Genomic DNA, 27220 nt, shown 5'->3' on the forward strand with positions numbered 1-27220 from the left:
AATAACAACCCGAAATCAGATTAGTATTAACAATGATACAGTACAAATATCAACAGGAATCACCAAACACAAGTCTGATTCTAATTCTACACAGGTCACTCACTGCCTGTCCACGAGTCAGTGCAATGCAGAGACAACATTGTATATAGTTAGAGTAACACATTGCGGATGTGGGGACAGAGATACTGATTTAAATGTAAACTGTTTAGGACATTGAGCTTGGGGAACTCTTTTTACACTAAGGATTGTGAGGCTGTGTGACTCCCTATCAGAGGTAGTGACTGAAGCAGAGACCGTGTTAATATTGAATAATAAATTAGAGGGGTGGTTGAAGGGAAGGGTTAAAGAGATAAGGGAACAGGGCGGGTACATGGTATTAGGATAAACACCACCAATGTACTAATGAATCCAAATAACCTATTTCACTGCCATAAACTCCATGGCCTAGAAATTCGTCTCGGTGGTGGCGCAAAACGGGCAGCAATGGATTGTCTGCCTCAATTATGCCTCCATCTGCAAGTGGCAGCAACATGTTATTGGTCATTTCGAAAATAATTGTCTCCAACACAATCTTACATGAAAGATTATGGAAGAAACAACTTTAAAACGGCTAGCAATTCGTCTCGGGCATTGGTGCAATATGAGCGGTATCAGATCGGTTGCCCGCTAACATAGCGCCTGATATTCAGTTCTATTGCAGTCAATGAAATTGAATATCAGGCGCTGCATATAACGGGCGACTGATCCGACACCACTCGCTTTTCACCACCGCCTGAGACGAATTTCTAGGCCAAAGAATATAAAAGGATCCCAAGACTGGGAATTATCTGATACAAAGAGCATTGGGATGAAATTAGTCTTGGGCTGGAGCGCAAAATGGGCGGTAGTGTTTCTGCCGCCCATTTTTCCCCTGGGTAGACACTGGACAAGGGGAGAAAAAATAAAGTCGAGATAGGAAGAGATAAGTTCCATGGGGCAAGAACAGGCTGAAACGATGGGTCTACCAGGGCAGTCCTGTTTGTGAATTTTGGGAAGGAGGTAGAAGTGGGCTGTGCGAGGTTGGGGAACTTTGAGTTTGGCAGCCATGGAGGGAAGATCTCCAGAGGAGATGATGTCAGTGACAGTCTTGGAAATGGTGGCTTGATGTTCAGTAGTGGGGTCATGGTCCAGGTGGAGGTAAGAGGAGGTGTTGGAGAGTTGGTTTTCAGCCTCTGCTAGATAGAGGGTGGTTTGCCAAACAACAACAGCACCACCCTTGTCAGCAGGATTAAAGACAATGTTGGGGTTGTATCTGAGACAATGGAGTGCTGCAAGTTCAGAGGGAGGTAGACTGGAGTGAATGAGGAGAGCAGGGAAACTGAGACGGCCAATGCCACGCCGGCAGTGTGCAATTAAAAAATCTAGAGTGGTTAACCTGTTTCTCTCTCAACAGATGCTGCCTGACCTGATGAGTATTTCCAGAATTTTGTTTTTATTTCAGATTTCCAGCATCTGCAGTATTTTGCTGTTGTATTTTTTAAATGTGATGAGCGTTTCTGCTTCTACCATCCATTCAGGCAGCACCCGGACCCCCCGCCATCCTCGGCATGAATAAGGTTTGCTCAACTCCCCTCTAATTGTTCTAGGATTTACTTTAAATCATTGCCCACTGCTTATTGACCTCTCTGCTATGGTTAATAGGAGCTTCCTATCCACTAAATCTAGGCCATTCATACACGTCAATCAAGGCTCCCCTCAAACTCCTCTATTCCACAGAAAACAACCCCAGCCAATCCAATCTTTCCTCGTATCTAAAATTCTCCAGTCCTAACAACATCCATATAAATCTTACCTGTACCTTCTCTAGCGTAATCACAATATTCCTGTAATCGTGACCAGCACTGCAGGCAGTACTCTAGCTGTGACCTAACTAATGTTTTATACAGTTCCAGCATAAGCTCCCTGCTCTTTTTCTATGCCTCGGCTAATAGAGAAAAGTATCCCGTAAGAATTCGTAACCACCTTATCTACCTGTCCTGCTACCTTCAGGGATCAGTGGACATGCACTCCAACATAAGAACATAAGAAATAGGAGCAGGAGTAGGCCATACGCCACCTCGGGCGTGCTCCGCCATTCAATAGGATCATGACTGGTCTGAAACTAGATTCACGTCCACTTCCCTGCCCTTTCCCCGTACCCCTAATTCCCTTATCAGCTAGGACAATGTCTATCTCCATTTTAAATTTATTTAATGTTGCAGCTTCCACAGCTCTCTGGGGTAGCAAATTCCATAGATTTACTACCCTCTGAGTGAAGAAGTTTCCCCTCATCTCAGTTTTGAAAGGGCAGCCCCTTATTCTAAGATTATGCCCCTAGTTCTAGTCTCACCCATCAGTGGAAACATCCTCACCACATCCACCCGATCAAGCCCCCTCACAAACTTATATGTTTCGATAAGATCGCCTCTCATTCTTCTGAACTCCAATGAGTAGAGTCCCAACCTACTCAACCTTTCCTCATACGTCAACCCCCTCATACCTGGAATCAACTGAGTGAACCTTCTCTGAACCGCCTCGAGAGCAAGTATATCTTTTCTTAAATATGGAAACCAAAACTGCACGCAGTATTCCAGGTGTGGCCTCACCAATACCATGTATAGCTGCAGCAAGACTTCCCTGTTTTTATACTCCAACCCCCTTGCAATAAAAGCCAAGATTCCATTGGCCTTCCTGATCTCCTGCTGCACCTGCATACTAACTTTTTGTGTTTCATGTACCAGGACGCCCAAATCCCTTTGTACTGTAGCACTTTGCCGTTTCTTTCCATTTAGATAACAACTTGCTCTTTGATTTTTTCTGCCAAAGTGCATAACCTCACACTTTCCAACATTATATTGCATCTGCCAAATCTCTGCTCACTCACTTAGCCTGTCTATGTCCTTTTGCAGGTTTTTTATGTCCTCCTCACTCACTGCTTTCCCTCCCATCTTTGTATCGTCGGCAAACTTGGATATGTTGCACTTGGTCCATTCCTCCAAATCGTTAATATAGATTGTAAAGAGTTGGGGTCCCAGCACTGATCCCTGTGGGACACCACTAGTTACTGATTGCCAGCCCGAGCACAAACCATTTATCCCAACTCTTTGTTTTCTGTTAGATAGCCAATCTTCCACCCATGCCAGTATATTACCCCCAATCCTGTGATTTTTTATCTTGATCAGTAATCTTTTGTGTGGAACCTTGTCAAACGCCTTTTGGAAGTCCAGACACACTACATCCACTGGTTCCCCTTTATCCACCCTGTATGTTACATCCTCAAAGAATTCGAGCAAATTTGTCAAACATAACTTCCCCTTTGTAAAACCATGCTGACTCTGTCCTATTAAATTATGTTTATCCAAATGCTCTGATACTGTTTCCTTAATAATGGACTCCTACATTTTGCCAACCACAAATGTTAGGCTAACTTATCTATAGTTTCCAGCTTTTTGTCTACTTCCCTTCTTAAATAAGGGTGTTACTTTCGCAGTTTTCCAATCTGCCGGGACCTTTCCTGAGTCCAGGGAGTTCTGGAAAATGATCACCAATGCATCCACAATCCTTACCGCCACTTCTCTCAAGACCCTAGGATGTAGGCCATCAGGTCCGGGGGATTTACCTGCCTTAAGTCCCATTATTTTACTGAGTACCATCTCTTTAGTGATTTTAATCGTGTTTAACCCTTCCCCCCCAATTGCCCCCTGTTTGTCCAGCGTTGGGATATTTTTAGTGTCCTCTACTGTAAAGGCTGATACAAAATATTTGTTCAGCAACTTTGCCATTTCCATGTTCCCCACCACTAGTTTCCTGGTCCCATCCTCTAAGGGACCAACGTTCACTTTAGCCACCCTTATTCTTTTTATACAGCTGTAGAAACTCTTGCTACCTGTTTTTATATTTTTTGCTAGTTTACTTTCATAATCTATCTTCCCTTTCTTAATTAATCTTTTAGTTATTGTTTGCTGGCTTTTAAATGTTTCCCAATCTTCTATCCTCCCACTAGATTTGGCTAATTTATATGCCCTTGTTTTCAGTCGAATACTATCCTCTATTACTTTACTAAGCCACGGATGGCTGTCTTTTCTTTTCCTCCCCTTTTTCCTCAGTGGAATATATTTATCTTGAAAGATGTGAAATATCTCCTTGAATGTAGACCACTGCTCTTCTACCGTCTTACCCTTTAATCTGTTTTCCCAGTCCACTTTAGTCAATTCTACTCTCATACCTTCATAGTCTCCTTTATTTAAGCTTAGTACGCTGGTTTGAGATCCAACTCTCTCACCCTCAAACTGAATTTGGAATTCAACCATATTATGGTCACTCATTCCAAGGGGATCGTTTTCCAGGGCATTTTTGATTAATCCTGTCTCATTACACAGGACCAGATCTAAGATTGCCTGCCCCCTGGTTGGTTCAGTTACATACTGCTCAAGGAACCCGTCCCTAATACACTCTATGAACTCTTCCTCAATGCTGCCATGCCCAATTTGTTCCTCTAAACGCCTCAGTATCCTACCATTAGTCATGCATTCCCTTCCCTTGCTAGCCATCTCCAAATGCATTACCTGACACTTCTCCTGATTGAATTCCAGTTGCCACATTTCTGCCCATTGATATCTTCATGCAGTCTACAGCTAGCTTCCTCAAAATCAACAACATAGCCTATTGTTGTATCATCTTCCAACTTATTAATCTTGCCCCCTACATTGAAGTATAAATTATTGATGTACATCACAAAAAGCTAGTGACCCAGTACTGAGCCCTGCATTACCCCACTGGAAACAGCCTTATGGTCACAAAAACTCCCCTCGACCATTACTGGGAATTAGATTCTGTCCTTGGATTCAACAATAACGCTGCACATTTTACCCAGAATTCAATCAGCCAGTTCATATTGAGCTCAGTCTGAAGAATAAGTTCCTTGTTTTTCTCTTCCTTACAGTGAACTTGGTGACGATTGTGATCCTGTCTCGGGGAAGGTGCGGTCTCTCCAAATGTGTCACCCATTACTTGGTGTCCATGGCAGCGGCAGCTGTACTGGTCGTTATCACTGATCTAATATCCAGGCAGATTCCCAATCGTTAAGAGGCTCAGTTTCAGTTCATGTGGAAGATTAAAGTGTGTAATATCCACGCAATCCTGCTTTAAGCAGTCACAGACTGTTCTTTCTGGTTCACGGTCACTTTCACCTTTGATCAATTTCTGGTCATTTGTTGCCAGAAGCTGAAAATAAAATATTGCAATGAGAAAACGGCGGCTGTGGTGCTAGGAAGAGTGAGTGTGCTGTTCTGTGTAAAGAACACTTTCTGATACTTTATGTATGGAGGTCAATTTTGGATTTCTAATTCTCGTTGGTTCTGTTATGTAACAAGGTATGTTGCTTATTCACAGGTGTGGACAGTAATTTAAATCCTTCATTATATTTTAACCCCATTTATTCCATTTGTTCTGATTCTGCTGCTCAATGCGTTAACCGTCAGACATGTAGAGCAGAGTCCGGAGGAGACTCCGAGCCCACAGCAGGGGGGAATGTCCCAGTGACCCAGAGATGGAGAAGCAAAGAAAATCCATCATTTTACTGTTGGTTATATCTGGGAACTTTATCCTTATGGGCAGTGTTCCTGTTGTTTTCTGTGTGGAGACGATTGTATGTGTTCAATTTGCTTCCTGGCGCTCTAACTCAATATTTACAGGAACTTCAGCTGTTTCATCAATGACCTTCCCTCCATCATAAGGTCAGAAGTGGGGATGTTCGCTGACGATTGCACACTGTTCAGCACCATTCGAGGCTCGCCAGATACTGACGCAGTCCGTGTCGATATGCAGCAAGACCTGGACAACATTCAGACTTGGGCTGAAAGTGGCAAGTAACATTCGCACCACACAAGTGCCAGGCAATGACCATCTCCAACAAGCGAGACTCTAATCATCTCACCTTGATATTCAATGGCATTACCATCGCTGAATCCCCCACTATCAACATCCTGGGGGTTAGCATTGATCAGAAACTGAACTGGACCAGCCATATAAATACTGTGGCTACAACAGCAGGCCAGAGGCTGGGAATTCTGCGGCGAGTGTCTCACCTCCTGACTCCCCAAAGCCTTTCCACCATCTACAAGGCACAAGTCAGGAGTGTGATGGAATACTCGTCACTTGACTGGATGAGTGCAGCTCCAACAACACTCAAGAAGCTCGACACCATTCAGGATAAAGCAGCCTGCTTGATTGGCACTCCATCCACCACCTTCAACATTCACTCCCTCCACCACCAGCGCACTGTGGCTGCAGTGTGTACCATCTACAAGATGCACTGCAGGAACTCGCCAAAGCTCCATCAACAGCACCTTCCAAACCCGTGACCTCTACCACTTAGAAGGACAAGGGCAGCAGACTCATGGGAACATCACCACATACAAGTTCCCCTCCAAGCCACACACCAGCCTGATTTGGAACTGTATCGCCGTTCCTTCACTGTCGCTGGGCCAAAATCCTGGAACTCCCTTCCTAACAGCATTGCGGGTGTACCTACGCCATATAGACTGCAGCGGTTCAAGAAGGTGGCTCACCACCATCTTCTCAAGGGCAATTAGGGATGGGCACTAAATGCAGGGCTAGCCAGCCAGCGACGCCCACATCCCATTAATGAATAAAAATAAAAAAACTGATATTTAAACATAGAAACATAGAAACATAGAAGATAGGAGCAGGATTTGGCCATTCGGCTCTTCGAGCTTGCTCCGCCATTCAATGAGATCATGGCTGATCATTCAAATTCAGTACCCTGTCCCTGCCTTCTCCCCATATCCCTTGATCCCTTTAGCCTTAAGAAATATATCCAACTCTTTCTTGAATATATTTAATGAACTGGTCCCCACCGCCCTCTGTGGCAGAGAATTCCATAGGTTCACCACTCTCTGGGTGAAGAAATTCCTCCTCATTTCAGTCCTAAATGGGTTACCCCTTATCCTTAGACTGTGACCCCTGGTTCTGGACTCCCCGGCCATCAGAAACATCCTTCCTGCATCTAGTATGTCCAGGCCTGACAGAATTTTATAGGTTTCGATGAAATCCCCTCTCAATCTTCTAAACTCCAGTGAGTATAAGCCCAATCGACACAATCTCTCCTCATACGTCATTCCTGCCTTCCCAGGTATCAGCCTGGTGAATCTTCGCTGCACTCCTTCCATGGCAAGAACGTCCTTCCTCAGGTAAGGTGACTAAAACTGCACACAATACTCAAGGTGCGGTCTCACCAAGGCCCTGTACAGCTGTAGCAAGACATCCTTGTTCCTGTACTCGAACCCTCTTGCTACGAAGGCCAACATACCATTTGCCTTCTTAACCGCCTGCTGCACCTGCATGCTTACCTTCAGCGACTGGTGCACAAGAACACCCAGGTCTCTTTGCACTTCCCCTTCTCCCAATCTATTGCCATTCAAATAATAATCTGCCTTACTGTTTTTGCCACCAAAGTGGATAACCTCATATTTATCCGCATTATTGTGCATTTGCCATGTTTCTGCCCAATCACCCAAACTGTCCAAATCGTACTGCAGTTTCACGTCATCCTCCTCACAGCATACCCTCCCACCCAGCTTTGTGTCATCTGCAAATTTGGAGCTACTACATCCAATTCCCTCGTCCAGATCATTAATATGTATTGTGAACAGCTGGGGTCCTAGGACCGATCCTTGCAGTACCCCACTAGTCACTGCCTGCCACTTGGAAAACGACCCGTTTATTCCAACTCTTTGCTTTCTGTCCGCCAACCAGTTCTCTATCCAAGTCAATACCTTGCCCCCAATCCAATGTGCCTTAATTTTGCACGTAATCTCTTATGTGGTACCTTATCAAAAGTCTTCCGAAAGTCCAAATACACCACATCCACTGGTTCACCCTTATCTATTTTAACAGTTACATCCTCAAAAAATTCCAGTAGATTAGTCAAGCATGATTTACCTTTTGTAAATCCATGTTGACGTTGTCCAATCCGGTCACTGTTTTCCAAGTGCTCAGCTATTACATCCTTTATAATAGACTCTAGCATTTCCCCACGACCGAAGTCAGGCTTACCGGTCTATAATTCCCCGCTTTGTCTCTACATCTTTTTTTGAATAGTGGGGTAACTTTAGCTACCCTCCAATCCATGGGTACTGTTCCAGAGTCAATCGAGTTCTGGAAGATGACCGGCAATGCATCTACTATTTCTAGGGCCACTTCCTGAAGTACTCTGGGATATAGATTATCAGGCCCTGGGGATTCAGCTCCTGAGTTGCTGCACCAACACGTGTATTTATGCCGTGACCCAGACTAAATTCAGAGAGGATTTGAAGAATGTGGTGAAATATGCCTTTACTGTAATTGTTAAATTCATTAAATGAGGAGAAGTTTGTGCAAAATCACAACGTGTTGGTCTGGTGTTCTGCTCAATCCCCTCGTCTCCGTGAGACACACACAGTGAGGCCTGTTTCTGTCTTTCAGCGCCTGGATTCAGTGACTAACAGGAATGGTAGAGGTGGGGTCTCCGCGGAGATCAGTCCCGCTGGATTCCTGCTCATTTTTAGACCCGCTGAGTCCTCTGGCGCGGCCTGGGGCGGGTTTATGAAGCTGCCGATCGCCAGATTCGAGTTTCATGTGTTTACCCAAAGGGGGCGGCGCAGGGAAGGTCGCTCTTTCAGTTGACAGCCCACGGGCGGCCGGGCCACTCAGACCCCAGCACCCTCAGTGAAACCTTAGGGGAAATAGCCTGGGACCAACCTGCAGCCGGGGAGGGAGGCTTTAAAAGGCTCAAATATCAGCACAGCGAGAGCGGAGCCAGCGACCGAGAGTGGCGGGGAGCAAAGGAGAGACTTCACAAGACAGCAGCTCCGTGCTTGGATGGTGTGTATTACCGTTTTTTGCTTTAAAATCTCGGGAAGTGAATTTAAACTAAGAACTTGGAATGTATAACTATAACTTTATTAAATCAATAAATTAAACTAGATTTACTAATTAGTTAGTACAACTAAAAACTTTGAGTGAATAAAAAGCTTAACCAATTAAATCTATAAAACAAGGTTAGATTGCGATGGCAGAGCTGGTGGTATGTCGCAACTGCAGCCTGTGGGATTGGAGGAGACATTTGAGACCCCGGGAAGCCACATCTGCAGTAAATGTCTGCAACTCGGGGAACTTTGGCTCAGATTTGTTGAGCTGTAGTCCGAGCTGCAGGCATTACAATGCATCAGGGCGTGGGAGACTTGCCTAGGCAATTCGATCCATGAGTCAGTGACACCACCTTGGTCAGGTTGTTATTTAGGTTTGGTTAGTGGTCAGGAACAGGAGGATGAGACTGCGAGTCAGGCAACTGTGGCTACACAGGATGTAGTGATATAGGTGCCTCAGCCTTGGACCTTGTTAACAGATAAGAGATACTTCCTGCCTGTATGACTGAGAACAAAGAATGCAGATGGAATGGACAATTTGATCACGGCACTATGGTACAGGAAACCATTCAAGTGGGGGGAATATGAAGGTAGTGTTAGGTGTTAATATAGTCAGGGGGATAAATACATCACTGCCCCGAAGGCTGTGTTGCCTGCCCGGTGCCATGGCTAAGGATATTCCCTCGCAGCTAGAAAATAACTTGGAGCATGAGGGGGAGGATCCAGTAGTCGTGGCTCATGTAGGAACTGATGACATAGTTAGAACTAGGAATGAGGGTCTGCTGAGCGAGTTTGACGAGCTGGGGTCCAAATTACTCAGCACAACCTCAAAGGTAATAATCTCTGGATTACTCCCTGAGGCACTCGCAACTTGGCATAGGATCAATCACATCAGAAAGTTAAATGCGTGACTCAAAGTGTGGTGTGCGAGACAGTCGCTACGATTCATGGGGCATTAGTATCATTAATGGAAAGGAGGAAGCTGTCCCGTTGGATGAAGCTCCACGTAAACCAGACTGGGATTATTGTCCTGGTGAATTAAATAACTAGGGCTGTAAAAAGAGCTTTAATCGAAAGAGGGGTTGAGGGTTCATGTGAGGGGAAATGTATGAATCTCAAGATATATTCAAAGCCATAGAGTAGTCTAACAATTTGAGTAAAGATAGGCAGAGGGAGACGGGAAGGGACAGAAAGGTTAACGGAAATAGTGCATCCAAAAATAAGGTCTAATCAGGGAAAATGGTAAACCATTAAAATTAAGGCTCTTTATCTGAATGCATGAAGCATTTACAACAAAATAGAGGCAGTTATGGTACAAATAGAGATAAATGCGTTTGATCTAATAGCCATTGCATAGATGTGGTTGCAAGGTAACCAAGGATGGATCTAAATATTCCAGTGTCGCGGAGCCACCAAAGGAATCAGATCGTTTGTATATAATTCCTTTAACAACATGTTAGCTGCAGCCTGAGTCTGTATCTTTATTTATGCTGTTTAACTGTACAGAGCGTGATTACTTTAACAGCGTGGTTAAAACGTGATGACGTCACGCCGTTCATCACGTGATTCCCCACTGGCAGGAAAATGCGATGACGTCATGACGTCAGTCACGGGACTTGAGGGCCATCCCTCGTGGAGCCTCCAAAGAGAGCAGACCTACATTCGATGTTATCCTGCAGTTTCTTGTTAAAACCTGTTTGTTTCATTAAAGTTCGTTTTGTTTGATTGCCTGAGTAGAACTCAGTCTTTTAGTTAGGAACCAACATTCCTACATTGGTGACCCCGACTTTCGTGAACGGTTTTCGCGGATGATCTTCAGCATGGAAACGAATGCCGTGACTCTAAAACTGCCACAGTTCTGGGAGCAACAACCAGCCGCGTGCTTTCTCCAGGCTGAAGCCCAAATCGCCATCAGGAACATCATCGCGGATCAGACCCGTTATTACTACATGGTCTCCACCCTCGATAGCGCCACTGCCTCGTGGATCATCATCCTCCTCGGTAGTCCTCCTACTGACTGCAAGTATGATACATTAAAGGCACGGTTGCTTCAAGTCTTTGGGCTATCGACGTCAGAACGCGCTCGCTGGCTCCTCGCTATGCCCGGCCTCAGGGACTCCAAACCATCCGAGCTCATGAGCCAGATGCTCACGCTCTTAGGTGGCAAACCAGAATGCTTCCTCTTCCGGGAGCTATTCCTCTGCCAACTGCCGGAGCAGTACAGGCTGCCCTAGCCAGGTCCGAGGGCATGGACTGCGCTGAGCTTGCTGCCGAAGCAGAGAAGATTTCCACAATAACCCAGCATGCTGCGCTGCCACGGGATGCCCATCCCCCACAGACACAGCTCCAGCTCCTCTTGCAGCGGGCTGGTGCTCCTACCACGCCCGTTTTGGCGCGAAAGCATGATGCTGCCGCTCTCCCTGCAGCTTTTCACCCAAAAATAAAACAAAACTCCTGCAGCATTCCTGGCGAAGGAGGACTGGGTCTGACGGGCGCTCTGCGGCTGCGATGGCCATTGGATCTTCGGGGAAACTTCTTTACATCACCGATTCCCTTTCGGGTCGAAGTTTCCTTTGTGACACCGGGGCGCAGTGTAGCATCCTACCTGCGTCGAATCTCGATATGCAAGCTGGGGACCACGGCTTTTCCCTCGTGGTGGCTAATGGCGCAGCCATTCAAACTTTACGAAAGTGGTGGGTCCAAGTGTGTTTCAGTGGTCAGCGCTTCCATTGGGATTTCGCCATGGCCACAGTCTCGCAGGCCATTCTAGGGGCGGATTTTCTATGTGCCAACGGCCTCCTCGTCGATGTCCAGCACCGCCGGTTAAACAACACGGCCACCTTCCACTCGATTCCGTGCCACCACGGTACTACCATATTGCGCTCCATCGTCTGCATGTTCCCATCTCCGGATGACTTCACTCGGCTCCTCGGAGAGTTCCCGGAGCTGACCAGGCCCACTTTCTCCTCCTCGGCCATGAAGCATGGTGTTGAACATCATATCACCACTACTGGCTCCCCGGTTTATGCACGGGCTAGAAGGCTTGAACCCAGCAAGCTCGTGGCTGTGAAAGTGGAGTTCAACACAATGGAGCAGCTGGGGATTATTCGCCAGTCGAATAGTCCCTGGCCTTCGCCTCTCCACATTGTTCAGAAACCGGGCAGCGGCTGGCGGCCATGCAGTGACTACCGACGCCTGAATGATGCCACGACTCCTGTTCAGTACCCGATCCCGCATATTCAGGATTTCTCAGCCCATTTGGCGGGAAATTCTATCTTTTCAAATGTCGACCTCGTCCGGGGTGTCACCAGGTTCCCATGCACCTGCAAGGCGTTGTGAAAACCGCAGTCATCACCTCTTTCGGACTTTTTGAGTTTCTGCACATGCTGTTTGGCTTGAAGAATGCAGCACAGTCTTTCCAGCGCTTGATGGACTCCGTGCTCCGAGACCTAAACTTCATTTTCGTCTACCTCGATGACATTCTCATCACCAGCGCTAGCAAGGAAGAGCACATCTGCCATTTGCATACCCTCTTTACACGCCTCAGTCAGCATGGTTTGAGCATCAACCTGGCCAAGTGCCAGTTCGGACTGCAGCGGATCGATTTCTTGGGACACCACATAACATCAGACGGCGCCGCCCCCTTACTGATGAAGGTGGAAGCTGTTACCTCTTTCCCGTGCCCGCCAACCATCAAGGCCCTGCAAGAGTTCCTGGGGATGGTCAATTTCTATCACCGATTCGTCCCTAAGGCGGCTCAGCTTATGCAGCCTTTGTACGGGGCCCTCAAGGGCAAGTCCGGTAAGGATCCAATCAGTTGGACAGCCGAGATGGACCAGGCATTTGTCAAAACAAAGAGCGCCTTGGCCAATGCATCCATGCTGGCGCAGCCACTTCCAGGTGCCATCATCGCCCTTACCACAGATGCATCAGACTATGCCATCAGTGCAGTGCAGGAGCAGTGGGTGAATGGCATGTGGCAACCGCTGGTGTTTTTCACTGTCAACTATGGAAAAATGAAAGAAAATACAGCACTTTCGATCAGGAGTTGCGCCCTTTTTCTAGTCATTTGACATTTCAGGTTCTGATTAGAAGGACGCCCCTTCACGGCTTTTGTCGACCACAAGCCTCTAACGGCCAAGACCGCCGAACTGTAGTCAGCTCATCAGCAATGTCACCTGACATTTATTTCTGAAATTACCACGGACATTCAAAATGTGTCTAGTAGAGACAACCTGGTAGTGGATTGCCTGTCCCACGCGATGGTCCATGCGGTTCACCTTGGGATTGACTACGCCCTCATGGCTGCAGATCAGGCCTCGGACCCAGAGGCCCAATCATACAGAACCATCCCCTCTAATTTACAGGCGACCGACGTCAGTTTCCAGGCTGCAGGCACCACGCTCCTTTGCGACATCTCCATGGGCGTTCCCCAACCTATCGTGCCAGTCGCCTGGCGCCGGAAGGTGTTTGACGCCATACACGGGTTGTCACACCCTGATATGAAGGCTTCACAATGGCTAATGTCGGCGAAGTTCGTCTGGAATGGTATGCACCTTGATCTCCACGACTGGGCCAACACCTGTGTGGTCTGCTAGAAGGCCAAGGTCCAGCGTCATGTAAAAGCTCCAGTGGCTACGTTCGCTGTTCCGGAGCATCGTTTCGACCACGTGCATGTGGACATTGTGGGGCCACTTCCTCCTTCCCGTGGTTATATGCATCTTCTCACCATGGTGGACCGCACCAATAGGTGGCCAGAGGCAGTACCTTTGGTTTCCACCACTTCAGCAGACATCGCTAGAGCTTTCATCTCCTGTTGGGTTTCTCGTTTCGGGGTACCGGCGGACATCTCCTCCGATCGTGGGCCACAATTTTCCTCGGAGCTCTGGAACGCTGTAGCTCAGGGGCTTGGCACCAAACTTCATTGCACCACTGCCTATCATCCACAGGCAAATGGCCTGTGCGAGTGATTCCACAGGTTACTAAAAGCCGCCCTACGGGCCAGTCTTCAAGGTGCGAGATGGGTGGACAGACTCCCATGGGTACTTTTGGGTCTTTGTACAGCACCCAAAGAGGACCTACAATCGTCCTCGGCAGAACTCGTTTGTGGCCAGCTGCTCCGAGTACCAGCGGTTTTCCTCCCTTCTCCCACAGAGCCATGGTCCGCCTCCCAGCAACTTGTCAGCCACCAGGAAGCGGCCAGATGCTTTCCTCCGGTGCCTACATCAAATCACGGCCTTCCGAGCCCCCACATGCCAGAGGTGCTGAAGAACGCCGAGCACATATTTATCCGCCACGACGTTCACTAGGATCCGCTCAAACCCCCTTACACTGGTCCTTTCTGCATAATCGAATCAGGAGACAAATTCTTTTTGGTTGACATTGGAGGAAAGCCGGATCACATTTCGGTGGACCGGTTGAAGCCGGCTCACTTGGACCTGGACCACCCAGTCGTAATCGCTCAACCACCTAAAAGTGGCCGACCGCCCGCAGTCACTGTGCCAGAGCAACCACAGCCACCCGCCAGCTCGACCACACTCACTGCGCCAGCTCAACCACAACCGCTTGCCAGTTCGACCACTGTCCATCAGCTTCCTCTGCAGGGTTACAGAAGTTGCTCAGACAGACTTGTCAGCCCTCCTCGATGCCTCACTTTTGCTGTTAAAGACAATTCTGGGGGGGCGCATGTGGCGGAGCCACCAAAGGACTCAGATCGTTTGTATATAGTTCCTTTAACAACATATTAGCTACAGCCTGAGTCTGTATCTTTATTTATGCTGTTTAACTGTACAGAGCGTGGTTACTTTAACAGCGTGGCTAAAACACGATGACGTCACGCCATTCATCACGTGATTCACCACTAGCGGGAAGACGTGATGACGTCATGACGTCAGCCACTGGACTGCAGGGGCAGTCCCCGTGGAGCCTCCAAAGAGAGCAGACCTACATTCGATGTTATCCTGCAGTTTCTTGTTAAAACCTGTTTGTTTCATTAAAGTTTGTTTTGTTTGATCGCCTGAGTAGAACTCAGTCTTTTAGTTAGGAACCCACGTTCCTACAGCAGCACATTTAATATTTCGAATAAATGGGCAGAATGGAAAAAGAGGGTGGGTAGCATTGTTAATAAAGGATGACATGAGGACTATAGCGAGGAAGCCTCTTAGCTCGGAAGATCTGGAATTAGAACCAGTATGGGCGGCGATCAGAAATAACAAAGGCAAAAAACACCAGACGGAGTAGTTTATAGGCCCCCCAAGGATGGAATCCACTCGAGACTGTTTCTTGGAACAATACATCGTTGAACCAACCAAGGAAGAGGTTATTTCAGATCTTGTTTTGTGTCATGAGAGAGTGGTAATCAGTATTCACATAGTAAGGGATATTCTGGGGAAGAGCGATCATAATATGATAGGATGTTACATGGAGTTTGGGAGTGACGCACCTAAGCACGAAACTAGAAACCTAATCTTAAATGAACCAATTAGAAAGGTATGAGGGGCCTGTTGGCTAAAGTAGAGAGGAAAATTACATTAAAAGTTATGATGGTAGATGATCAATGGTGAACATTTAAACAAATATGTCATATTTCTGAACAAATGCATATTCCAGTGAGAAATTAATATCCACTGGATGAATGATCCATCCGTGGCTAACTAAAGATGTTACGGATAGTTGTGGGTTAATAAAGAGGCTGATAATATTGCTAAGAAGAGTAGTGGGCCTGAGGTTTGGGAGAGTTTTATAAACCATCAAAAGATGACCAAAAATCGATAAAGAGGGAGAAAATCAAATTTGAGAGCAAACCAGCAAAAATATAAAAACAGTTTGTAAGAGCTTCAACAAGTATGTAAAAAGAAAGAGAGTAGCAAAAGTAAACGTGGAGTCTGAGACTGCAGCAGTTATAATGGTGAAGATGGAAATGGCAGCGAGTTTGAACAAATATTTTGGCCTAGAAATTCGACTGGGGCAGTCGTGCAAATGTAACACTGCTATTCAAAAAAGGAGGGAGACCAAAAAGAGAGATCCACAGGCCACATAGCCTGAAAGTGAAATCGTGTTTGACAAATCTATTAGCGTTTTTGAGGATGTAACCAGTAGGGTGGATAAAGAGGAGCCAGTGGATTTAGTTTATTTCGATTTCCAAAAGGCCTCTGATAAGGTGCCACACGAAAGGTTGTTGCACAACATAAGGGCACTTGGGTTATGGGTAATATATTAGCAAGAATAGAAGCCTGATTAAAGGACAGAAAATGGAAAGTAAGAATAAACGGTTCATTTTCAGATTGGCGGGCTGTTAATAGCGGGGTGCCGTTAGAATCAATGCTGAGGCCTCAGCTATTTACAATCTATATTAGTGACTTAGATGAAGGGACCGAGTGCAATATATATAGGTTTGCTAACAATACAAATCTAAAGGTGCGAATGTAACCTGTGAGGGCAAAAAGGCCTAAAAATGCTCTCATTACTCCAGGGCCTGGAAATTCCTTTAGAGCAGCAATAAATGAGACATGGTCCAGTATAATATAAACAGAGTCGCGGTCTAGCGTAATATAAACAGAGGCAAGATTTTCTGGCATAATAATGAGACTGGAGCTAATGTAATAAACCGAGCCACGGTCTAATGTAATATACACAACAACATGGTCTAGTGCAGTAATAATTGAGGAAGGGTCTAGGGTAATACAAACAGGGACAGTGTCTAGTGCAAAGATAACTAAGACAAGGCCAAGTATAATATACACAGGGAGAGGGTCTAGTGTAATATAAACAGAGACAGGGTCTAGTGTAATATAAACAGCGACAGGGTCTACTGTAATATAAACAGAGACAGGGTCTAGTGTAATATAAAGAGAGACAGAGTATAGAGTAATTTCAACAGTGACAGGGTCCAGTGTAATATAAACAGAGACAGGGTCTAGTGTAATATAAACAGAGACAGGGTCTAGTGTAATATAAACAGAGACAGAGTCTAGTGTAATTTAAACAGAGTCAGGGTCTAGTGTAATTTAAACAGAGACAGACTCTAGTGTAATTTAAAGGCATACACAATTTGCACTCTGCCAATTAATCCGCACACACTTCATGTCCCTGCTCTCAGACTGTCGGGGTCACGTTTTGTTTTCTATCCAATCTTTTTCAAAAAGTTCTGATCGTTGAAGGGTGTCACTTTCCATTGGTGCAATGCCTGTTTAATTGTATTTTGAAATGTTAGAATTGTTGGGGCTGAAATGGTTAACTTGATCTGTTTGTTTAACGACTGTAATTAATGTCAGTTCCCAGGGAATCTGCTCGTCTCTCTGGAGTTTATACTCTAATATAAATGAGTTGCTCTTTTGAATTCTCTATTCCATTCATTCCGTGGGAGCGGTGCCCCGAGCACTGATTTCCCACCAAATGTGGAACCATGTTTCGGGATTTCCCACTAACTCTTCCGGTGCTGTGGGCAATCTGGGACGTACAAAAGATTTACTACCCCATCATCGCTGCCGCTGGTGTTCCCAGTAAGTCCAACTATTAACATCGTGAAGCATGTTTAAATATATTACTGTTGTTCTGTGTTTCCCATTATCTTCCCCAGACTCGGATAATCGATGTTCCTGGTATGTGCAAATATTAACTCCGTGCACCATTTTAACTGTGTTACTGTTCCTGTGACTCCCATTTCCTGCCACCGTCTCAGGTCGCTGATGTTCATAGAATCATAGAAACTGGCAGTACAGAAGGAGGCCATTCAGCCCCTCGCACCTGTACCTGTCTCTGTTAAAGAGCAGTCATGCTCAGTCCCAGATTCCCACTTTTTACCAGTAATCCTGTAATTCCTCATCCTCAAGTTGGTGCCAAACACACGTTTAAAATTATTTACAATATCATTTCCACCATCTATTCAGGTGGGGCGGCGTTCCCGATCACGACATGTTCCTGGGAAGTAACTGTTGGTTCAGTAATGTTGTTTATGATGAAGGGACATGAAAGCTTAGCGTGCCTGAAATATCTGTTGCTGTTACATATTTTACCCTGGTTCCCACCCACTGATCTGAAATCAGTTAACTCCTCTCTTCAAACAGTGAGCCAAGAAATGCTACATGGAAGCGTTAAGGGTTTTCCACTTCATCACCAACAGTAATGTCTACTCTTCTCTGCAGGTAGTAATTCTCTGGACCATATCTGTTTGATTGTAACTGTTGTTGTGATTTAGATAATTTCCCCGCTGTTGGTTGTGTCCCATGTATCCCTCTTGGTGTGCGGTATTGGAAGGTGTCTGTCTTGATGTGTTTGTTACACAGTCGCCTGTTCACTGGTCTGAGTTTAATGGACAATGCGGCCTCACTCCTGCCATGTGTTTAACAAAGTTTGCGAGTTTATTGTAGTTTGATTCTTTAACAGCAGCCTGATGCCGGAACTGTGCATTTCCATTAGATCAGAAATGTGTTTTCAGGAAGATTTTATATTCAGTATTCTGCATACAGTTCAATAGGTAGAGCAGTAGCGATCTGACAGAGAGTCCAGAAATACACAGAAACGTTTGAGAAAAATCGGCAGCTCCACTTCACTATCTGACTTTCCACCATCGCCTACTCCACACTCCTCCCATTGGTTGAGGATGTTTAAGACAGGATTACAAGTTTGTTACATTTGTTCCAGTAATATAGTCAATTAATCGTATTTCCAAAAACTTAATATTAATCATTACTCTGACACATCAGTGTAAAGCCATGCGGGTCTTGCACAGTTCAGGGAGTCTCTCAGTGAGGCGTAACCTGACTTTGGATAATCTCCTGTGTCCTTTCCATAATCAATTGGAAACCCGCACAATTCACATTAATAAGCGATTATTTGTTTCGTTGTAATTCACTCTAAGGAAGTATATTGGTAAAGTATTGGGAAATCCGCTGTAAATTAATTGCAATATATATATGAACTGAAAGTAATAATTTTAAATTAAAATAAAGCATTAGATTTACACCACGTTTTATATTATTTGCATGAAAAATAATATGTTTTTGACATTTACACACATGAAGTTGAGAGAACTTGGAGAAAAATCAGCCGCAATTTTTCACACAGCAGCTGGTAACTAGTTTGGTTGATGTTGTCTGGTGCGGGAATGTTGGCAATGACACCGAGAGCTCCATGTTCTTCCTGAAATAGTCCCAACTATAACATCCCATGAATGAGAAGAGCGGGCCAAGGCAATCCCGGGAAGGAGGGCACCTCTGAGCAGTGCTAACCCGCTGAAGCCCAGGAATGGGTCTTGAACCCATGAGCTTCACACTCAACACGAGCCAAACTGACTCTGAATGAATCCAATGACTGAGTTTTTAATACAATTATTTGTAATACTGATTTATATATAATATATTTTCTTTCCTCTCCCTCCACTTCCTCTGTTCCAAGCGCAGGTCCAATATCGTCACCTAAGACCTACATATGCTCTGCTCTGCTTTTTTCTACTACTGCTCACCCGCAGTCTTGCTGGAGGAGACCGCCTCATTCATCTCGCTCCTTGTTCATCTCCACCTTCTAGTCCCGGGAACTCCCTGATAATGTAATGTCTTCCCATCTACTGCGTGTGTGTTTTTGTTATTTTGCCTCCCTCTTTTCTCTCCCCTGTTCTGAAAGTGCTGAACCTTTGGGCCCAGGGCTACGAGGGTACAAACGCCTTCACCAAGAGACCATAGACAGAGTCCATAGTAGGTATCAGAACCCCATTAAAGCTGTTCTCATCTCAGTGCCACACCTGTTCACCTTCCAGTCGGTGTTGGTTGCCAATGATCAGAATGAACATCCTTGCCCCATTTCCCACCCGGATCCTACAGCACTGGGACACCTGTAGTAGTGAACGGCCAATTCCGCACAGGCTTTCGTCCAAACCTGGGAATTGTAGGTCATTTTTGCCTCCAGCTACAACAGGGTGTTGTTATCGACAAGATCCACCAGTAATCTCCCGCACAGGAATGGTTTTTCATTTAATTTTCTGTAGATCCTTTTATTCATTGTGTTTAATTTTATTCTTTCAATTTTTTATTTCACATCTTGTTTCTGCTTTTATTGTAAAACCTGCCTCCAGCAGAAAGCCCTGTCACAGTTAAAATAATCAGTCTCTATACCTGGATGTACGAGTAACACTTCTAATTTCAGACCGAACTCCACCGGGTTGCTGCTTCTGTTGGAGCCTGATGTATAATTTCTGTTTTATAAACTTCCTTACAGTGAACTTGGTGACGATTGTGATCCTGTCTCGAGGAAGGTGCGGTCTCTCCAAATGTGTCACTCGTTACCTGGTATCCATGGCAGCGGCGGATCTTCTGGTCATTATAATTGACGTGATATTAAGACAGATTCCCATTGCTCACGCTGCACAATTCCTTTTTGTGCAGAACATTAAAGTGTGTAATATCCACGCCGTCCTGCTGTACGCAGTCACAGACTGTTCTGTCTGGTTCACAGTCGCTTTCACCTTTGATAGATTTGTGGCCATTTGTTGCCAAAAGCTGAAAACAAAATATTGCACCGAGAAAACCGCGGCTGTGGTTCTAGGAACAGTGACTGTGCTGTTTTGTTTGCAAAACATTTTTTGGTACTTTATGTACACAAGTGACTATTTACTGTTTAACATACCTTGGTTTTGCAATATATTAGACAGTGTTCACTTTTCACGGGTATGGGCGGCAATAGAATCTCTTCATTTTATTTTAACCCCATTTGTTCCTTTTGTTTTGATTCTGCTGCTCAATGCTTTAACCGTTAGACACATTTTAGTGGCCAGCAGAGCACGCAGGAGACTCCGGGCCGACAGCAGTGGGGAGAGTCCCAGCGATCCAGAGATGGAGAAGCGAAGGAAATCCATCATTTTACTGTTTGTTATATCCGCAAATTTTATCCTTTTATGGGTGATGTTTTTGGTGAATTCACTCTACTTGCGCATAAATGCAATGTATAATAATTCGACTATTAGTACTTCGGATGTCCTACAAGAAATAGGATTCATGCTTCAACTGTTGAGTTCTTGCACAAACACTTGTATTTATGCCGTGACTCAGACTAAATTCAGAGAGGAGTTGAAGACTGCAGTGAAATTTCCCATCACTCTAATTGCTAAATTATTGTAAAATTTCGAGAAGAAATGAAAACTGTCCACCTGCCGCCTGAAATACTAAACAAAATGTATAAAGTATCCCTGAAATGCTTACTAATTTGATGTTAATTTAAATATATTTGCAACATTTTGTACTTTGTGCAGCAACTTGTTATAAAATAGGCAGCTGCACAGGTATTGCACTAAACAGTTTAGCAACATTTTAAAATGTTAATAAAACAAGACAATCTGCTTCTGCGTTATCCGTGCTTATGTTGATGGCGCTCCATTTACACGAACTGTGCCCATAAAATGCCGCAGAGAAAGATCCTGTGATCTCGTTTACAGGAAGCACCCAGCTGACCACTTACCGTCTGCTAGGATCCATGGTCGTTGCACTGTGTGGATTCCATTAGTACAATAGGTGCAGCAATGTGGGCTGCTAACAATAGGCTGGGATCCGTGGTCCTTGCTCTGTGTGGATTCCATTAGTTCAATAGGTGGAGCAATGAGGGCCGCTAACAAACGCTGGGAGCCGTGGTCTTTGCCCTGTGTGGGTGCCATTAGTTCAATAGGTGGATCAATGCAGGCCGCTAACAATAGTTGCAAACAATGCTGTGCAATGGTTGCATTTGTGAATCAATGTTGGCTTCATGTCATTGGAGATGGACGGGAAACATATTTAGAAACGCAAACACATCCTAAAACTAAAACATTACGCTAGGTTGTTAGGTTTTATGTCAGACTTTTCTGTCAACTTTTAAGGGTTATAAATGCCAAGGTCCAGATTTTAATTAATTAGAATTGATTACCAGATTTAATATAAGCAAAATCTTGTCATTGAGAAAATAATGAGACTAAAGGTAGACAGATCTTCAGTTCCTGATGGTTTCCCCCGCAGGATATTAACAGAAGTATGTGAGGAAATTGTAGATGTTTTAGCCATGTTCTTCCAAAATTCACCTGAACCAGAAATGCCCCATGGATTGGGTACATGCCCACGTCACTCCATTAGTGAAGAAGGGTAGCGGAGACAAAATCGGAAATAAATGCCTATTAGTCTAAGGTCTATTGTCGAGAAGTTATTAGAATCTGTTATTAGGGACAGAGTGATTGGGCACTTAGACAGATATGAACTGGTCAGAGAGAGCCACCATAGATTTGTACAAGGCAAGGCATTTCGAATGAAACAAGTTAATTTTTATTAAATAGAACTAACATAGTAGATAATGGAGTGTCCAAGGATATTATTTATGTGGTCTTCCAGAAGGCATTGGATCAGGTTATAAGAGACTATTAACAAAAATGAGAGTGAATGGAATTGGAGGCAACCTATTGACATGGGTAGGGAATTGGTTCAGAGGTAGGAGACAGAGTGTAGGGTTAATGCATATGCTGACAGGTTGGCAGGATGTGGCTAGTTGTGCCCCAAGAGATCAGTACAGGGGCTTTTCAAACTAATCATAAATGACTTAGATGATAGGATAGAGAGCCGTATATCAAAGGTTGTTGAAGACACCAAGTTAGGTGGCACAGTAAATAGTGTAGGTGGGAGCAGAAAGTTGCAAAGGGACATGGAGAAATAGGCTGAATGGGAAAAACTGTGTCAGCTGGAGTTCAATGTGCGGAAGTGTGAGGTCATCCACTTTGGCCCTCAGAAAGATAGATCAGAGTGTTTGATAAAATGGGAAATTAGGAACTGTGGATGAACGGAGAGATTTAGGTGTCCAAGTAGAGAAAGCTCTAAAAGTTCGTAGTCAGGCACAAAAATCTAATTTAAATGTTAGTGGAATGGTCGCCTTTTTATCAAAGGGGCTATAATTGAAAGGAATGGAAGTTCTGTTCCAGCTGTACAGAGCCCTGGTCAGACCGCATCTGCGGCACTGCAGTCAGCTCTGGTCACCGAACCTTAGGACAGGATAAGTGGCCTTGGAGGGGGAGCAGCGCAGATTCAACAGAATGGTACTTGGGCTAATAGGATTACATTATGAAAACAGTTTGCATAGACTAGTCTTATATTCCGTTTATTATAGAATATTAAGGGTTTATCTAATTAAGATATTAAAGGTGATTAAAAGAATTGATAAGTGGATGGGTCATAGTCATAGAGTTATAGAGTTATAAAGCACAGAAAGAGGCCCTTCAGTCCATCGTGTCTGTGCCGGCCATCAAGCCCTGTCAATTCAAATCCCATTTTCCAGCACTTGGTCCGTTGCCTTGTATGCTATGGCGTTTCAAGTGCTCATCTAAATGCTTCTTGAATGTTGTGAGGGTTTCTGCTTCTACCGCCCTTTCAGGCAGAGTTCCAGATTCCAAACAACCTCTGGGTGAAAAAGTTTTTCCTCAAACCTCCTCTAAACATCCTGCCCCTTAACTTGAACTTATGCCCCCTGGCTATTGAACCCTCTGCTAAGGGGAAAAGTTCTTTCCTATCTACCCTATCTATGCCCCTCATAATTTTGTACACTTCAATCAGGTCCCCCCTCAGCCTGCTCTGCTCTAAGGAAAACAATCCCAGCCTGTCCAGTCTCTCTTAATAGCTGAAGCGCCCCAGCCCAGGTAATATCCTGGTGAATCTCCTCTGCACCCTCACCAATGCAATCACATCCCTCGTATAGCGTGGCGACCAGAAATGCACAGTGTATTCCAGCTGTGGCCTAACTAAAGTTTTGTACAGCTCCATCATAACCCCTGCTCTTATATGCTATGTCTCGGCTAATGAAGGCAAGTATCCCATATGCCTTTTGAACCACCTTATCTACCTGCCCTGCTGCCTTCAGGGATCTATCTACATGCACACCAAGGTCCCTCTGATCCTCTGTCCTTCCTATGGTCCTACCATTCATTGTGTATTCTCGTGCCTTGTTAGTCCTCCCAAAATGCATCACTTCACACTTTTCAGGGTAAAATTCCATTTGCCACTGTTCTGCCCATCTAACAATAATGTCTATATCGTCCTGTAGCCTGCGGCTTACTGCCTCGCTCTTTACCACTCCACCAATGTTCGTGTCATCTGTGAACGTACAGATCATACCTCCTACATTCATCACTAAATCATCAATGTACACCACAAATAGCAAAGGACCCAGCACCGATCCCCGTGGTACGCCACTGGACACAGGCTACCAGTCACAAAAACAACATTCGACCATCACCCTCTGCCTCCTGCCACTAAATCAATTTTGGACCCAATGTGCCAAATTGCCCTGGATCTCTTATCTCCTTGACCAGCCTCCCAAGTGGGACTTTGTCACATGCCTTACTGAAGTTCATGTAGACTACATCAACTGCACCACCCTCATCCAAACACCTAGTCACCCCCTCTAAAAATTCAATCAAATTGTTCAGACATGATCTCCCCCTGACAAAGCCATGCTGACTATCCCTGATTAATCCCTGCCTCTCCAAGTGGGGAATAATTCTGTCCCTCAGAATTTTTTCCAAAATTTTCCCTGTTAGGCTCACTGGCCTGTAATTCCCTGGTTTATCCCTACTACTCTTCTTGGGCAATGGTACTACGTTAGCTGTCCTCCAGTCCTCTGGTACCTCCCCTGTGGACAGGGAGGTTCAGAAAATTTGTGTCAGGGCCCCTGAAATCTCCCTTGCCTCAATCAGCAGCTTGGGATACATCCCGTCAGGGGCTGGGGATTTATCCACTTTAAGCCCGCTGAAACCGCTAGTACCTCCTCCCTCTCAATACTAATTTGTTCAAGTATATCACAATCCTCCTGCTTGATTTCTATGCCTACATCGTCCTTCTCCATAGCGAACACAGATGCAAAATATTCATTTAAAATCTCATCTACATCCTCTGGCTCTACACAGATTGCCACCGTGGTCCTTAATGGGCCCTACTCATTCCCTGGTTATCCTCTTGCCCTTAATATACTTATAAAACAACTTGGGATTGTCCTTTATATTGTCCACCAGTGTTTTTTCATGCCCCCTCTTCGTTCTCCTAATTTCTTTTTTAAGTACACCCTGCACTTTCTATACTCCTCTAGGGCTTCCACTCTTTTCAGTCATTTGTATCTGCCAAAAGCCTCCCTTTTTTTCCTAATACATCCTTGTACATCCCTGACATCCAAGGTTCCCTGGGTTTGTTCGTCCCACCCTTGACCTTTATGGGAACATGTTGGCGTTGTACTCTCTCTAGTTCCTTTCTGAAAGACTCCCACTGCTCTGATGTGGATTTTCCTACAAGTAGCTGATCCCAGTCCACTTTGGCCAGATCCTGCCTTATCATATTAAAATCGGCCTTCTCCCAATTTAGAAACTTTATTTCTGGTCCATCGTTGTCCTTTTCCATGTCTACCTTAAATCTCACCGAATTATGGTCACTTTCACCAAAATGCTCTCCTACTGACACTTCTACCACTTGCCCGGTTACATACCCTAAAATTAGATCCAGTAACGCCCCCTCTCTTGTAGAACTTTCTACATGCTGGCTCTAAAAGCTCTCCTGGATGCACTTTAAGAATTCCATACCCTTTAAGCCTTTCACACTCTGGCTATCCCAGTTAATATTGGGCAAGTTGAAATTTCCTACTGTTATTACCCTATTATTTCTAGACTTCTCTGAGATTTCCCTACATATCTGTTCCTCTATCTCCCCCTGACAGTTTGGGGGCCTATAGTACACTCCCAGCAAAATGCTTGCCCCCTTTTTGTTTTTAAGTTCTACCCATATGGCCTCGTTAGAGGAATCTGCTAAGATACCATGTCTCCTTACAGCAGTAATTGTCTCCTTGATTAATATTGCGACACCCCCTCCTCTTTTACACCCCCCTCTCTCTCGCCTGAAGATTCTATACCCGGAATATTGAGCTGCCAGTCCTGCCCCTCCCTCACCCATGTCTCTGTGATAGCAACAATATCATACACCCATGTGTTCATTAACACCTTCAATTCATCTGGTCTAGCAATTCATCTCGGGTGGTGACGCAGAACGGGCGGTATTGGATCGAGCGCTTGTTGTCCACAGCACCTGATATTCAGCTCCATTCACTGAAACATAGAAACATAGAAACATAGAAGATAGGAGCAGGAGTAGACCATTCGGTCCTTCGAGCCTGCTCCGCCATTCAATGAGATCATGGCTGATCATCCAATTGCAGTACCCTGTCCCTGCCTTCTCCCCATATCGCTTGATCCCTTTAGCCTCAAGAAATATATCCAACTCTTTCTTGAATATATTTAATGAACTGGCCTCCACCGCCCTCTGTGGCAGAGAATTCCACAGGTTCACCACTCTCTGGGTGAAGAAATTCCTCCTCATTTCAGTCCTAAATGGCTTACCCCTTATCCTTAGACTATGACCCCTGGTTCTGGACTCCCCAGCCATCAGAAACATCCTTCCAGCATCTAGTCTGTCCAGACCTGACAGAATTTTATAGGTTTCAATGAGATCCCCTCTCATCATATTTGCAGCAAATATAAGGCGCTGCATTTAACGGGTGGCTGATCCGATCCGATCCCGTTTCTTTCTCCGGGTGACTCCTGGAAGGTGTCCAATAAGGTAGATTAACACAGCGCTCACTGTTTATAAGAGAAGTCCTCAGAGAATTTCCAGAATAAATGTTGATAGACTGTTGGTGAAGTCTTGACGAAGTTTCCTAGAAAGTCTCCCGATGTGTTTCAATAATCCTCTTCAAAGCTCCAGCAGCAAGTGGACAGTAAAAGACGATGTGCATTTAAACAGCGCTCCAAATCTTCAGCAACTAGTCGTTTACTCCCAGTCAGCTGGTCGCTGTTAGGAAAGGGCGTCAGGTCCAGCGCCGTCCACCAGAATGTCGTGCCGCCTCATTAATGAGCGCCAGCAGGCAAGTTAAGTGTCAATTAGCTGCTTAATGACCCTCCGTCGGCCATTCATAGCGCAAGCTTCAACTCCTTGACCAAGATGGCGTCTTTCGCTAAAGGCGGGCTAAACCAGCGTTCCAGTTTAAGACCCCAGCCTGGCCACCTCGGAGGCTCTTTAGCGCCTAAGTTATCCGGGGAAAATCGTCCCCCACCCCATATGCCTTCTTATGAACTTTTAATTAGGTCACGATGTCGTTCCGTCCTTCCGACGGGGGTGGCACTGTAGCACCCCAGGTTTCCATTTCCCGACTCCGCAGCTCATAATTTAGACAGATTCCGCTGCTCTAATCAACTGATTCCCAAACTGTAGAAAATGTGGTGACTTCGTTTCAACTCCCTA

Source organism: Somniosus microcephalus, chromosome 4, assembly GCF_052327205.1.
Source record: "Somniosus microcephalus isolate GS21.2 chromosome 4, FLI_Smic_1.0, whole genome shotgun sequence".
In the NCBI taxonomy this organism is placed as follows: Eukaryota; Metazoa; Chordata; class Chondrichthyes; order Squaliformes; family Somniosidae; genus Somniosus; species Somniosus microcephalus.